This window comes from Bos indicus, chromosome 8, assembly GCF_029378745.1.
Source record: "Bos indicus isolate NIAB-ARS_2022 breed Sahiwal x Tharparkar chromosome 8, NIAB-ARS_B.indTharparkar_mat_pri_1.0, whole genome shotgun sequence".
NCBI classification, from domain to species: domain Eukaryota; kingdom Metazoa; phylum Chordata; class Mammalia; order Artiodactyla; family Bovidae; genus Bos; species Bos indicus.
In genome coordinates this window covers 76,520,314-76,534,033 of record NC_091767.1, presented here as the reverse complement: position 1 = coordinate 76,534,033, position 13,720 = coordinate 76,520,314, and the positions used below count along the sequence as shown (strand labels likewise).

Here is a 13,720-nt window from a genome sequence, read left to right as displayed (position 1 = left end):
ATTTTGAAATTAAAATCTTGCTGATAACATTAATGAAGATTGAAGTATTCTTGTCCACTCCTCAAGCTCCCCAATATACTTTCCTGAGTAATGTTTTCAAGCTCTGGTGTTGTGACCTGCCTCCTCGCCTCCCCCGATGAACTCTTGGAAAAGTTGGCTTGGGAAACATCTCTGTAGTGCATAGAATATCTGGTCATCCACTTGGGGGCATTGTGAATAGGGTGTTGACTGCTGGTCCTGGATGGCATGATGTTTTGTCCTGGTCACCTGTGCCAGGCTGTAGTCAACCTGCTTTTATTTATGGTTTAGAGGAGAACTTCTGAAATGCACCTCAGAAATTCATTGCCTGCCCTGGAGTCCATTTATCCCTTCATGTCAACTTTCCCAGGGCTCTAAAATGTGAGTGATTAATCAGTTTCTCATCAGAGATCAGGTTAGCACGTATTAGGTCACTAGTCATCGTTCAAGGGAGTCTTTTCTTTTTTTAATATGAAAAAATTATTTGAAGCAAGGTTTTTAAGTAAGAGAAGGAAGAAACTGAATTATGATGGCAAACTGGTAACCAACATATCTATTCCTTAACTCTTTCCTTTTACCCTCCTGCCCTATCCCTTTTCTGTCTTCACTCAGACCTCTGTCTGTCTCTTCCCTTTCTTCTCCTTTCACTCAAGAATAGACTCTGTCTGGCCAGTGCAGGACTCACAGTCAGCCGGGCTGTTCAGGCTAGCACCCAGAGCTGCTGTGGGCGAATGATGCTGCAGAGAGAGGGCAAGAAAGAGGTGCAGGCAAGGGGCAGCAACACATGGAAAGTTCAGAGAAGTCAGCCCCTTGAGGTGAGGCTGGAATAGAGTTGGGACAAGCATCCAAGATTAAGTAGCAGGACACAGGTACCAGGGAGCTCTGTATAGAATGACATGCAGGCTAATGAGAATAAACTAATTTATCTGAGAAAAAACTAGCTGATCCTTGGATAACCCTTAACTACTTTATCACTTAAAATTTTAATATTGTTTTTATATGTTTAAGAATATTTAGGCAAATTTCCAGTAAAGTTATTTTTAGTAAATGGTTCTTTGACTTTGGTTCTTTTTTTTTTTTTAATTTTATTTTATTTTTAAACTTTACATAATTGTATTAGTTTTGCCAAATATCAAAATGAATCCATCACAGGTATACATGTGCTCCCCATCCTGAACCCTCCTCCCTCCTCCCTCCCCATACCATCCCTCTGGGTCGTCCCAGTGCACTAGCCCCAAGCATCCAGTATCGTGCATTGAACCTGGACTGGCATCTCGTTTCATACATGATATTTTACATGTTTCACTTTGGTTCTTAAATGTCATAAAATAGTTTCCTTAAGCCACACACATTTTTAAAATATAACATCTATAAAGTAAGATGTATTTCAATACTTAAAAGAAGAGAAAATTTTAAATTTGTGAAGATTTTTCTGCTTAAGAGCTTTGTGTCTACAATTAGTAAATCTGAACAACCAACTCAGAATATATAATGTTTTGTAAAAATAGTTTCAAGATTGACATATGACTACTGGCTGGTTTTAATCTAACGACAAATAGAATCTGAATCTGGAAAAATAATTGTGTAAAATTCAATTTCTAACCAGACACGGTGACTCACTGATTCTAGGAACTAGCAAGGTTCTTACCTGAAGGGTAAGGGTCTTACCAGTTACCTGGTCCTCTGTTGTATTGTTAAGAACATTAGCAGACAAAAAATTATGTAATTTTTCTCAAGATCACAAGGCTAGTTTTGTGATGGTTGATGATGTCTTTTAGTATCAAGAATTTATTGTTTTCTTATACATATGTCCTAGTCACTATAATGTAAATTAGGGAAAAATTTAAACTAAGGCATGTAGACTGTTAACCCAGAAAAATTGGGTCCAACAAATCCATGGAACTCATCCATGAATTTATCAACAGATCTGGTTGCAGAACCCCAGGCAGCTTCCTCTTTGGTTGTTGTTCAGTCGTTAAGTTGTGTTCAACTTTTGCAACCTCATGGACTGCAGCACACCAGGCTTCCCTGTCCTTCACTATTCTGGAGTGTGCTCAAATTCACGTCCATTGAGTCAGTGATGCTATCTAACCATCTCATCCTCTGCCTCCCTCTTTTCCTTTTGCCTTCAATCTTTCCCAGCACCAGGGTCTATTCCAGTGAGTCAGCTCTTCACATCAGGTGGCCAAAGTATTGGAGCTTCAGCATCAGTCCTTTCAAAGAATATTCAGGCTTGATTTCTTTTAGGATTGACTGATTTGATCTTACTTTGGTTGTGGAGATGCAGTTTATATTCTGACTGCCTTTGAGGAGGCAGTAAGAGAGTAATTCCTTGGATGAAGAATTTACTCCATTCCCATGTCACTCATCAGTGATAACGAGCTTTCCAGTCCTTTGCCCTGACCTCATTAAGATCCCTCAGACTATGTGGATTACCAGAGTAGGCAGAAGAACAGCTCTCCTGATGAATAAACTTTCTACAAAATCATTATTATATCTTACTAGTATTTTTAAAAATAGTTTTTTAATAGTATCATGCTTGTGGTTTTTCTAGCAGTTCAGAAAAGTTTAAAGTATTTCCTTTCTCTTCTCCCTTATATCTCCATGCTTACTCCAAAGAGATGACTATTACTAAGAATATTTATATATCCTTCAGGGAATTTTTCTTTACATATAAATTCCCCCAACTTATATAAGGCCTTTTGTAAACAAAAATGAGATCAGTCTCTATATATGACTCTTCACCTTATCATTTTCTTAATAATTTTAGAGTTTTTAAATAAAAATTAGTGATTGATGATTAGCTTCATTTAAAAAATGGTTTTTGGGAATTCCTTAGTGGTTCAGTGGTTAGGACTCTGAGCTTCCAATGCAGGGAAGTTGAGTTCCATCCCTGGTCATGGAACTAAGATCCTGCATGCTGTGTGGAGCAGGTAAAAAATAAATAAACACAAAATTTAAAATGGTTTTCTGATATTTAATTGTATATATCTATGTGATTTACTTATTAATGACGGTCAGCATTGTTTATAGTCTTTTCCTATTATAAATTATGCTGTAGTAAACATGCTTATATGTATATTCTTGCATATTGTCCATCTGTACTAGAATTTCCTAAAAATAGAATTGTTGGATCAAAAAGAATATGCATTTAATCTTTCCTTAGAGATAAATACCCATTCAAAGAGCTTATAGTAATTTACTCCTCTACGGTTACATGAGAGTTCTTATTTCCCCCAAATCTTGTTAAAAATAAGTATTATCAAACTTACTTTTATGGTGACCTCAAATCCTGGTGGGCTGCCGTCTATGGGGTCGCACAGAGTCAGACACGACTGAGGTGACTTAGCAGAAGCAAATCTATTAGGAAAGTGAAATATTTAATTAAAAAAACTAGACAGTTATTAATTATAAATTTTAAAATTGAGAAACTTCTTAAACTAGTCTTATTTCTCCTCTGAACTTAGGAGTTACTTTAAATTTGGTTTTTTAAATGAATACGTGGTAAAACTGGCTTCATTTTGTTCTATAGTGCTGTGAATTTTTAACATACAGATTTGTGCAACCATCTCCACAGTCAGGATACAGAGCACATCTCTCCAAAAACCTTACTTTTGTGGTCCCTTTGTAGTTACTCTCCATTCCCTGAACAACTAACAGCCTCTGATCTATTCTCTGTCAATACAGTTTGTATCTTTTGAGAATGTCACAGAAATTGAGTCTTACAGTTTGTAATCTTTTGAAACTGGCTACTTTAACTCAGCATTAATAACTCAAATTCATCCAAGTTCCTGTATTTACCAATACATGATACAGAAAATTAATGAGAATAGTTGGTCTTTGAAAAGATCAAGAAAAATTGATGAACCTCTAGCAAGACTCATGAAGAAAAAAGACACAAACTACCAATATCAGGAACAAAAGAGGAGATGTCACTACAGACCCCACAGAACAACTCTAGGTACGTAAGTTTGACCAGTTCCTCAAAACCCACAAATTACCAAAGCTCACCCAAGATGAAATACAAAATGTGAGTAGTTTTACAATTAAGGATACTAGATTTAAAACCTTCCTGAAAGAAAATCTTCTGCCCACTTGCTGCTATTTTTGATGCTGCCCGAACCCCTTTTCTTGCTCTTCAGGCCTTAACTAGGAGCTTCTAAGTTTGTACTGATGTCCAGGTATCTCTGAGTTCTGTCCAGGGGACACAGAAGAGAATATGTGATGATCTCAACACTGGTTCGCTGATCCTTTTAATTCTTGTCTTTGTTTCCAATCTTCCTGATATTGTTTACTTTCCAGAGACCTCAAATAGCTGCTGCACTGTATTCTGTCCAGGTTTTATAGCTGCAGTCAATACAAGAAACAGGATGGGGTGTAACTAGTCCATACTGCCCAGAACTAAAAATTTAAAGTCAACTTTTAATCATTCCTTGTATATTAGGTAAGAATTTAGATAGGCTTTATAATTTACTTGGGAAGCGTTGAGGGATTATCTTTCTCATTTCCCTTTTCTGTCATTGTATCCATAGGTACAAATGTGGAGTGAGCTGGTAGTTATTTTTTTCTTTCTAAACTACTCAGATAATAGACTGCCTGTAAGCAAAGTGTTAAATGAAGTGCATATTTTGAATGTTTGGTTTTCAGAGTCCTTGCTTTCCATGCAGGAATGTATAAGTCCTTGTATTTCCACGCTATGTAATACACACTGACTCTTTTCACTTCAAACCTACTAGCTTTTAGCCTTGTCCCCATGACTATGGAATGTAGCCCAATGTGTATATATGTAGAGACACACATCAAGAGGACAAAAATTGTATGTCCTATAGGATCTATATAATCACACAAATTATACAAGCATGTAAAGGTTTTAAAAAGTTATTATGACTCAGAAGTATGGAAGTGAAGTGAAAGTTGCTCAGTCATGTCCAGCTCTTTGCGAACCTATAGGCTAATAAAGTCCATGGAATTCTCCAGGCCAGAGAGGGTAGCCTTTCCCTTCTCCAGGCAGAAGTATGGAAATGGAACCTTATTTCCCCATGACTGAATTCCACTTGCTGTGTACCCCTATCTCCTCTGGAAAGTTTAACCTTGTTACTTCAGGGTAACTCAGGATCTGCCAGTTTAATATTTGATCTCTTTCAGCAAATTGCTTAATGAATTCATAATTTAAATATGAAAATGCATACCCTATGTTGTCCTTCTCCACCAAACAGTATCATGTGGCACGAGAAGCAAACTTAGCATCCATCGTGGCTGCAAGGGTGACGTCTCTCAAGCCCAGAATCCTCTGAGTCCTGCAGGACTCTTGTGTCTTATGTGATTTGGCCTCTGGTTGCTGGCACCACTCCCACTGCGTCCTCTCTGGATGCAGTGGTGCCACTAGAGTATGCACTGGCATGTGCTGCTGAGACCCCTGGCTCCTGCCATGGTCTTGACCTGCACGGCTATAGACTCTGTCCTCCTGTGGTCCCCGCTGCACGGCTCTCTCTCTGGTTGCATCTCAGCACATCCGTATTCACCACTGGGACAAGCTGACATTGCTTAGCCTCTTCCATGCCGTGCTTCAGCCTCAGGGTTGAAACTTGGCACACTATCTAAGGCTCACTCTGCTTAAACACGTCATGCTGCCATTTCCTTGGTGTCCTCCAAAGTTCCAAAGCATCACTTCCCCTAAACTCTGGGATTTCTTGGTCTTGCCCCTACCCTTCACTCTGTTAGCCAAGCCTAGGGTGCTGAGGGATCTGAATTCCTTCTCAGAGCTCCATAAAGCATCTTAACCTTGGTTATGTCCTCTCTGGATCTCTCCAGGTTCTCCACCTGCCTTTCTTCCCTACCCCTTTCCAACAACTAATATAGCTTTTAACATTCGATATAAAATTAATGTTCTAATACAATAGCTCTTTTATATACAAGCAGTAACAGTTTCTCAAATGTAATAAAAAAGAAGTGCTATTGTTTATAATAGCAATAACAAGTAAAAGCATAAATTTCTTATAAATGAATGTGTAAGATCTATATAAATCTATGAAATTTTACTGTGGAGTTATTGTAGATAAGAGAGCTCAATAAATGCAGACTTCTCTTGTTTCAGGTTAATATTAATGAAATCAATTTGTCACATATTAATATGTACATTCAATAATTTTTCACATCACAATTTCAATCAGGTTCTCTATGGCATTTAACAAATTGATTCTAAGGCTCATTTGCAAAATAAAATGCTCAAAAGTACCCAATAAATATGCAAAAAAGAACAATGAACAATGATGGAGTGCTTGTTCTATTAGATAGCAAATCAAGGCCTATGAGCTATAGTAATTAAAAGAGGCCTCATGATAGATTCATATAGTAATTAAGATATAGTTAGGAATAGGAAAAGAATCAGTAGAACAGAGAAAAACAGTCCCATTATGTTTGGAAATATAGGTTGTAAGAAAGATTATATTTCATATCAGAGATATAAAGATTCAAGGTATAATTTTAGGGTTGTGTGTTTACTTGGGGGAAAAAAAACTAAAACCATCCTTCACATCATGCATGGGATTAATAACAAATGAATTCAAAAGCTAAATATATTTAATAATTTATAAGAAGTTCAGGTAAAAATTTAGGAGTATTTTATTTTTTGGTAATACTTTATTTTTTGGCCTTGTTAGAGGATGTCGGACATGACTTAGCGACTACACAACAACAGAGGATTATATAATAAGCAAGTGATTTGCTATTAATCTATTAAAATAGAGAAGGATAATTGAAAAAATTGTGATATTTCAATTGCTAAGCATCAAAGATTATGATAAAACTAACACTATTGAAGAGACTGTCCTTTTCCCATTGAGTATTTTCTAGTTCTTTGTCATAAACTAATTGACTGTATATGAGTGGGTTTATTTTATGGCTCTCTCTTCTGTTCCATTGATCCATGTGTCTGTTTTCATGCAAATACCATATGGTTTTGATTATTATAGCTTTGCAATAGAGTTTAAAATCATGGAGCATAATGACTTCAACTTTGTTCTCCTGTCTCAAGATTTTTTGGAGGGTGGGTATTTAGGGTCTTCTGCGGCCCTATACAAATTTTAAGATTAAACATTTTCTGTTAAGAAATGCCATTGGAATTTTGATAGGAATCGCATTGGATCTCTAGATTGTTTTGGGTAGTATGGACATTTTAACAATATTAATTTTTCTAATCTATGAGCACAGAATATCTTTCTATTTATTTGTGTCACCTTCAACTTTTTTCCTTAATGTCATGTTGTTTTCAGTATACAAGTCTTTCACTTACTTGATTAAATTTATTCCTAGGTGTTTTATTCTTTTGATACAACTATAAATGGGATTGATTTCTTAATATCCATTTCCAGTAGTTTGTTATTAATTTATAGAATAACAACAGATTTTTCTGTATTGATTTTGTATCCTGCAACATAAATGAATTCACTCATTAGTTCTAATAGTTTTTTGGTGGAGTCTTCAGGGTTTTCTCTATATAATATCATGTCACCTGAATGTAATGACAGTTGTACTTCTGCCTTTCCAACTTGGATGCCTTTTATTATTTTGCTTGCCTAATTAGTGTTGTAGGACTTCTAATACTATGTCAAATTAAAGTTATAAGAGGGGGCATCCCTGTCTCATTCCTGATCTAGAAAGAAGAGCTTTCAGCATTTCACTGTTGAATATACTAGCTGTTGTTGTTGTTCAGTTGCTAAGTTGTGTCCAATTCTTCGCAAACCCATGGACTGCAGCACGCCAGGCTTCCTTGTCCCTCACTGTCTCCCAGAGTTTGCTCAAACTCATGTCCACTGAGTCAGTGAAGCCATCCAGCCATCTCATCCTGTCACCCCCTTATCCTCCTGCCCTCAATCTGTCCCAGCTTCAGAGTCTTTTCCAATGTGTCAGCTCTTCACATCAGGTGGCCAAAGTATTGGAGCTTTAGCATCAGTCCTTTCAATGAATATTCAGGGTTGATTTCCTTTAGGATTAACTGGTTTGATCTCCTTGCTGTCCAAGGGACTCTCAAGAGTCTTCTCCAGCACCACATTTAGGAAGCAACAATTCTTTGGCGCTCAGTCTTCTTTATGGTCCAACTCACTCATCCATACATGACTACTGAAAAAACTACAGCTTTGACTATATAGACCTTAGTCAGCAAGTGATGTCTCTGCTTTTTAATACACTGCCTAGGTTTTTCATAGCTTTTCTTCCAAAGAGCAAGCATCTTTTATTATCTGTAGCTTGTCATAAATGGCCTTTATTGTGTTGAAGTATGTTCCCTTTATACATAGTTTGTTGAGAGTTTTTTTAAAGATCATAAATGGATTTGAGTTTTCTACATCTATTCAGATGGTAATATGATTTTTATTCTTTATTTTGTTCATGTGGTGTATCACATCAGAAGTATTTTTTTAAATTATGGAGTCAAATAGGATTTCCTAAGGAAAACATCAAACCCAGAAGTAACAAAGCAAAATACTAACAAATTTATACAAAATTTAAGTGTTTGTACTAGAATATTTGGTTTGTTTTCTCTACAGAGTAGATTCCCAGTAAATATTTATTGGATGAATGACTATAAAATGAATTAAAATACAAGCAAAATAATGGGAAGAACATTTGTCAAGTATATAAAAAGTAGTAATATGCAGACTATAAAAAGTCTACATATAAAAAGTTCTGATGCTACAAGCCCAAAGAAAAACTCAGTAGCAAAATGTGAAAAAAAACATGTAGAAGGAATAAAAATAAATGGGCAATAAACTTATAAACAGATGTTCAACATCGTTAGTAACAAGCAAAATACAAATTAAAACAAAATATTTTTATACTGCTATTCAGTCGTTTTAGTTGTTTCCGACTCTTTGCCACCCTATGGACTATAGCCCACTGGACTCCTCTGTCCATGGGATTCTCCAGGCAAGAATACTGGAGTGGGTTTCCATGCCCTCCTCCAGGGGATCTTCCTGTCCTGGGGATCAAACCTGCATCTCTTATGTCTCCTACAGTGGAAGCCAGATTCCTTACCACTGAGTCACCAGGGAAGCCCTTATTTTCCCAGGAAAATTGTAAATATTGATAATAGCCAGTCGATGAGGATGAGGGTAACACTTCTGGTGGGAGTATATAAACTGGTAAAGCCATCTGGGAGGGAAATTTGGCTGTATCTTTCAAGATTAAAAATCCCTATGTCTTTGGTACAACAAGGTCATTTCTGTGAGTCTGTTGAAAGCAAAATTTATTCTTGCATGTGTATATATTATGCAAGGATGTCCATTGTGTCCATTGGAGTATTGCTTATAACACTGGGAACTGGAAGCAATTAAAAAGCCTAGAAGTTTTGGCCAGGCTAAATAAATTATGTGGAGTACATGTAGTCATTTAAAGAAAAAAACAGACATATTTTATTGACAACAAAATATTTATTAGATATATTATAGAGTTTAAAAAGCAAGTAAAATACCAAGTATAGAATGATCATAAATGAAAATATAAAGATCATTTATATGGAAATAAATACATATTATCTGTATGACTATGTAAATGCACAGAAGACGGACTAAATAAATGTATACTGACTGTAGTTACCTCTGAGAAAGAGAATGAAGTAGACAGAGGTGAGGCCCTCATGTCTTACTACATATAGTTACATTTTACACTGATCTTTTCAGTGAGAATATATTCATATATCACTTGATAATAAAAAGAGAACATAAACAAAAGGAGAGGAAGCTTTATGCAAAAGTCAAGAAAGGAGTAAAGATACGAAGAAAAGAATCAAAGTGCATTATGCATTAAGCGTGTACTGCAGAAATAGAGACCTAGATGAAAGCCTGCTTAGTCTTCTAAACAGGCTCTCTGCTTAATCCTGGCTGGTGCCTAATTAGCCCAGGAGAAGAGTTAAAATCGTATTCTTGCTCTATAAACCAGGTACTATGCTGCCACCAAGCTCTGTGAAGGGATAAGGGCTCTTGGAAATGGCTTCTGCATGCAAATCAAGGTGCAGAGAACCCCATCCTCTGAATAACACATGGATTTGGGTTCAGCCATAAGAACACTGTTGAGTCAAGTTGCTGGCTGATATCTTTGGTGCTTCCTCCCCAAAGTTATAATTGTTTTTCATGGAAGCCTGAGATGGTTTGTACTTTGTATTTCTGGTAGTATTTATGACACTTTATGCTTGTGTATCATTCCTTAGTTTTCCAGTAGTCCTGGGGGCTAATATAATTTTGTTAATAGGGAGCATGTATTCTGCTGTAGCACAGACAGAGGGTACCAGGAGCATTTCATGGTGGCTCAGGGGTAAAGAACCCACCTGCCAATGCAGGAGATGTGGGTTTGATCCCTGGATTGGGAAGATCCCCTGGAGGAAGGCATGGCAACCCACTCCAGTATTCTTGCCTTGGACATTCCATGGACAGAGGAGCCTGGGGGGCTACAGTCCTTGGGATTGCAAAGAGTTGGACACGACTGAGAAACTCTGCATGCACGCATACACCAGAAGCATAGATTTTGCTCTGGTGTCAGGAACAGGAGAATAGCCACAGGTCCATACCCAGTCATGGGACTCGTTTGGATGATAATTCTATTCTTCCAATTATTCCCTTTGCTGAGTATATTAGTTCCTAAGACTGTGAAAACAAAGTACCATACAACGGCTGGTTTAAAACAATAGAAATTGATTCTGCCACAGTTCTGAAGGCTAGAAGTCTGAGGTCAAGGTGTCAAAAGGGCCATGCTCCCTCTGAAGTCTCCTCTCACTCTTGAAGATCGCTGGCCAGCCTTGGCATTCATTCCTCAGCTTGAGGCTGCCTCACCCCAGTGTCTGCCTCCACTCTCACACTGCCTTCTCCTTATGTTTCTCTGTGTCTGTATCTTAATTTTCCCCTCCATCTTTTGTAAAGGGTATCAGTCATTGGATTTAGGGCACACCCTAACCCAGTATGGGGCTTCCCAGGTGGCACTGGTGGTAAGACGTGAGACTTGGGTTCAGTCCCTGGGCTGAGCAGATCCCCTGGAGAAGGGCACGCCAACCCTCTCCAGTATTCTTGCCTGGAGAATCCCATGGACAGAGGAGCCCGGTGGGCTACAGTCCGTAGCATCGCACAGAGCTGGACCCAGCTGAAGCGACTTAGCAGGCATGCACACAGGCTAACCCAGAATGACCTCATCTTAATTAATTACATCTTCAAAGACCTATTTCCAAATGAGGTCACATTCAGGTATTTCAGGTTGATATGAAATTTGGGGATTACACTACCCAGCTCACCACACTGAGCACCCCAATTTAGATCTCCCACACCCTTTGTCATTCCTATTTACTGTTTGGGTAACCTTCATGATTTTGTTTTGTGGCTCATTTCTTCTCCTTTGTGTATGTGTTATTCTTCGTTGAACTTGATCATATGCTCTGACAGCAAAACTTCAAACATTTTACTTCTTCAAACATCCCTTGGGCTGTAGCCCCATCTCTAGATCTTTTGGGGCAACCTGGCCTGTTGTCCTCAGGCATATAGATATACTCATCTAATCCCTAGTATTTAGTTTGAAAGATTTCTTTACTTGATCCATGGCTTACTACGAGCCTCTGCAAGTAGTAAGTTCATAATAAATGCTTGTTGTCTAGAACGAAACTGCTTCTTTTAGAGAGCAGGCAGAAGAATGTAAACTGCCATATTCTTTAAAGACAAAGTAAAACTCACACATCTGAACAAAAGCCATTGCATCAGTCAAGTGCATAACACTAAGTCCCCAGCTGCTGTGGTTTAGTTTTGGCTGGTTTTGCCCTCTTCAGTTTTCTTCTCTCCAATGCTTCTTTCCAGCTTTAGGGGCAGGTTTTTTTTTTTATTCTTGTCATAGCTTAGTAGTTTTGGCCAACTGTCTTTCTTTCTCCTAGGTTTGACTATTTCATCTAAAATTTCTTTTTTTGATCCTTCTCTGAAAAAGTCCATTTATAGGCAGTTTGGGCCTATAAATAATTTCCACATTGTGTTCTTTCTTTATTTCAGAACATGGATAGAAATAATGATAACAAAAGTAATGACAAAATACCTCAAATTTATAATGTACAATTCTAATTGATTTGCACATTTGGTAAGCCATGGGTTTCTAATTTTTAACCTTATCCTTAGAGTGTGGTTGGTGGTGACATGGATGTCACTTTGATTGAGTACAATGTTAGGCTTTGGGGAAGACCCAGCACTTCTTATGGGAGAGAAAGAATGTGGCAGGAGTGATGGATAAAGTGGAGGAAAAGGAGCGTCCTCCAGCGGAAGCCTTTATGTCACCAGGGAGATACTTTCAGGGCTTCCTTTTTCCTTCCGGAGTGCCCATGTTGTTTCATAATGGGTGATGTGATTCAAAACTACATGTGTTGGCAGCACAAAAGTTGAAATGATAACTGTGATGGGCCAAGAGATTCCATGCTTGGTATATGAATCCTAGAGGTGGTTCAAATCTGGGTCAACTGGGTTAGGAAAGCTCTATTCATTTCTGTTTCCCTTTGGCTGGAAATACTTTATAATGCCTCATTTTTAGATGCATTTTTGTGGTAAGAAAAAACACCTCAGTACCAAGTTACATAAATAATTTTTAATTTTGCTGTTATAATGATAATAATTATTATTACTAGTTGATTTATACCAACCAACATTACTCCTGAGGGATCAGTGAGTTACACATCTGTAGCAAGCAGGCACCTGGATCTCCTGCCTTCAGTTTCATGTACTTTTACTAACTTTTTTTGGCTGAAATTCTCAGGTCACTGCACCCTAGTCCCAGGCAGCAAAGTTCCTCTTTAGAAGAACTGCCAAATATCTCTTCATCTGGGCACCTATTTCATGAGTATTTCATCCCCACTCCTTCCTAAAAACTGACAGTCCCCCTCTCACCCTTTGAACCAAGATATATGACTTAGGTCAAGTTAAAGGAGTCTACCACATCCACATGGGTTTCTTCTTCAACTTCTAGGGTGATAGTAACTCCTCTGGGTTGAGTGTGAAGGTCTCAGGCAGTCTACTGGGCACTCTACCCTATGAACTTGTGTCATCCTCATCATGGTCTCTGTTAACAGGACCCCTGGGCCAGACCCAACCTGCTATCTGGTTTTGTATGGCCATAGGCTGGGTGTAGGCTTCATATTTTTAAATGGTCAGAAGGAAAGAATGTTATTTTGTGACATGAAAAGTGTATTAAATTCAGATTTCAGTGTTTTATTAAAACACATCATGCCATTTGTTTTTATCATGTCTATGGTCGCTTCCACCCTTCAACAACTGATGGAAGTAGTTGAGATAGCTGCCCTGATGCCTGCAAAGTGAAAAATATTTACTCTCTTATCCTTTATAGAGAAATTTCACAGATCTTTACTTTAGGTTGTTGGTTGCATTCTTATCCCCATTTTGCAGATGAGGAAATGAAAGTTGAGAGTTTTAAGTTTATAGCAATTTGTTCAAATGGTGAACTTGAGATTAGGCATGTTGAATATCAAAGTCCCTGATGGAGCTTCTCCTGTACAGCATAGGCGGTCGGAGAATTCCAAGGACATGTATTTGTGAGGCAGCTGCTCAGCACTCCAGTGTCCCCTAAAAGAGTGCTTAGAGGGTGACTTCATTTTCTCCATGCGCGTGTGGGTGTGTAGATATGCCTGTACCTGTGTGTGTGTGTGATTGAAACATAAGAGAGAGCTATAACAGGAGGA

The 13,720-nt window shown here is 38.0% G+C and overlaps 1 protein-coding gene across 2 annotated transcripts in view; it reads left to right on the top strand.

The window, feature by feature from the left end:
- The window catches only part of FRMD3 (FERM domain containing 3), a 351,285-nt gene that overhangs the window by 194,293 nt on the left and 143,272 nt on the right, over nucleotides 1-13,720 (top strand). The gene's annotated exons all lie outside the window — the stretch shown is intronic.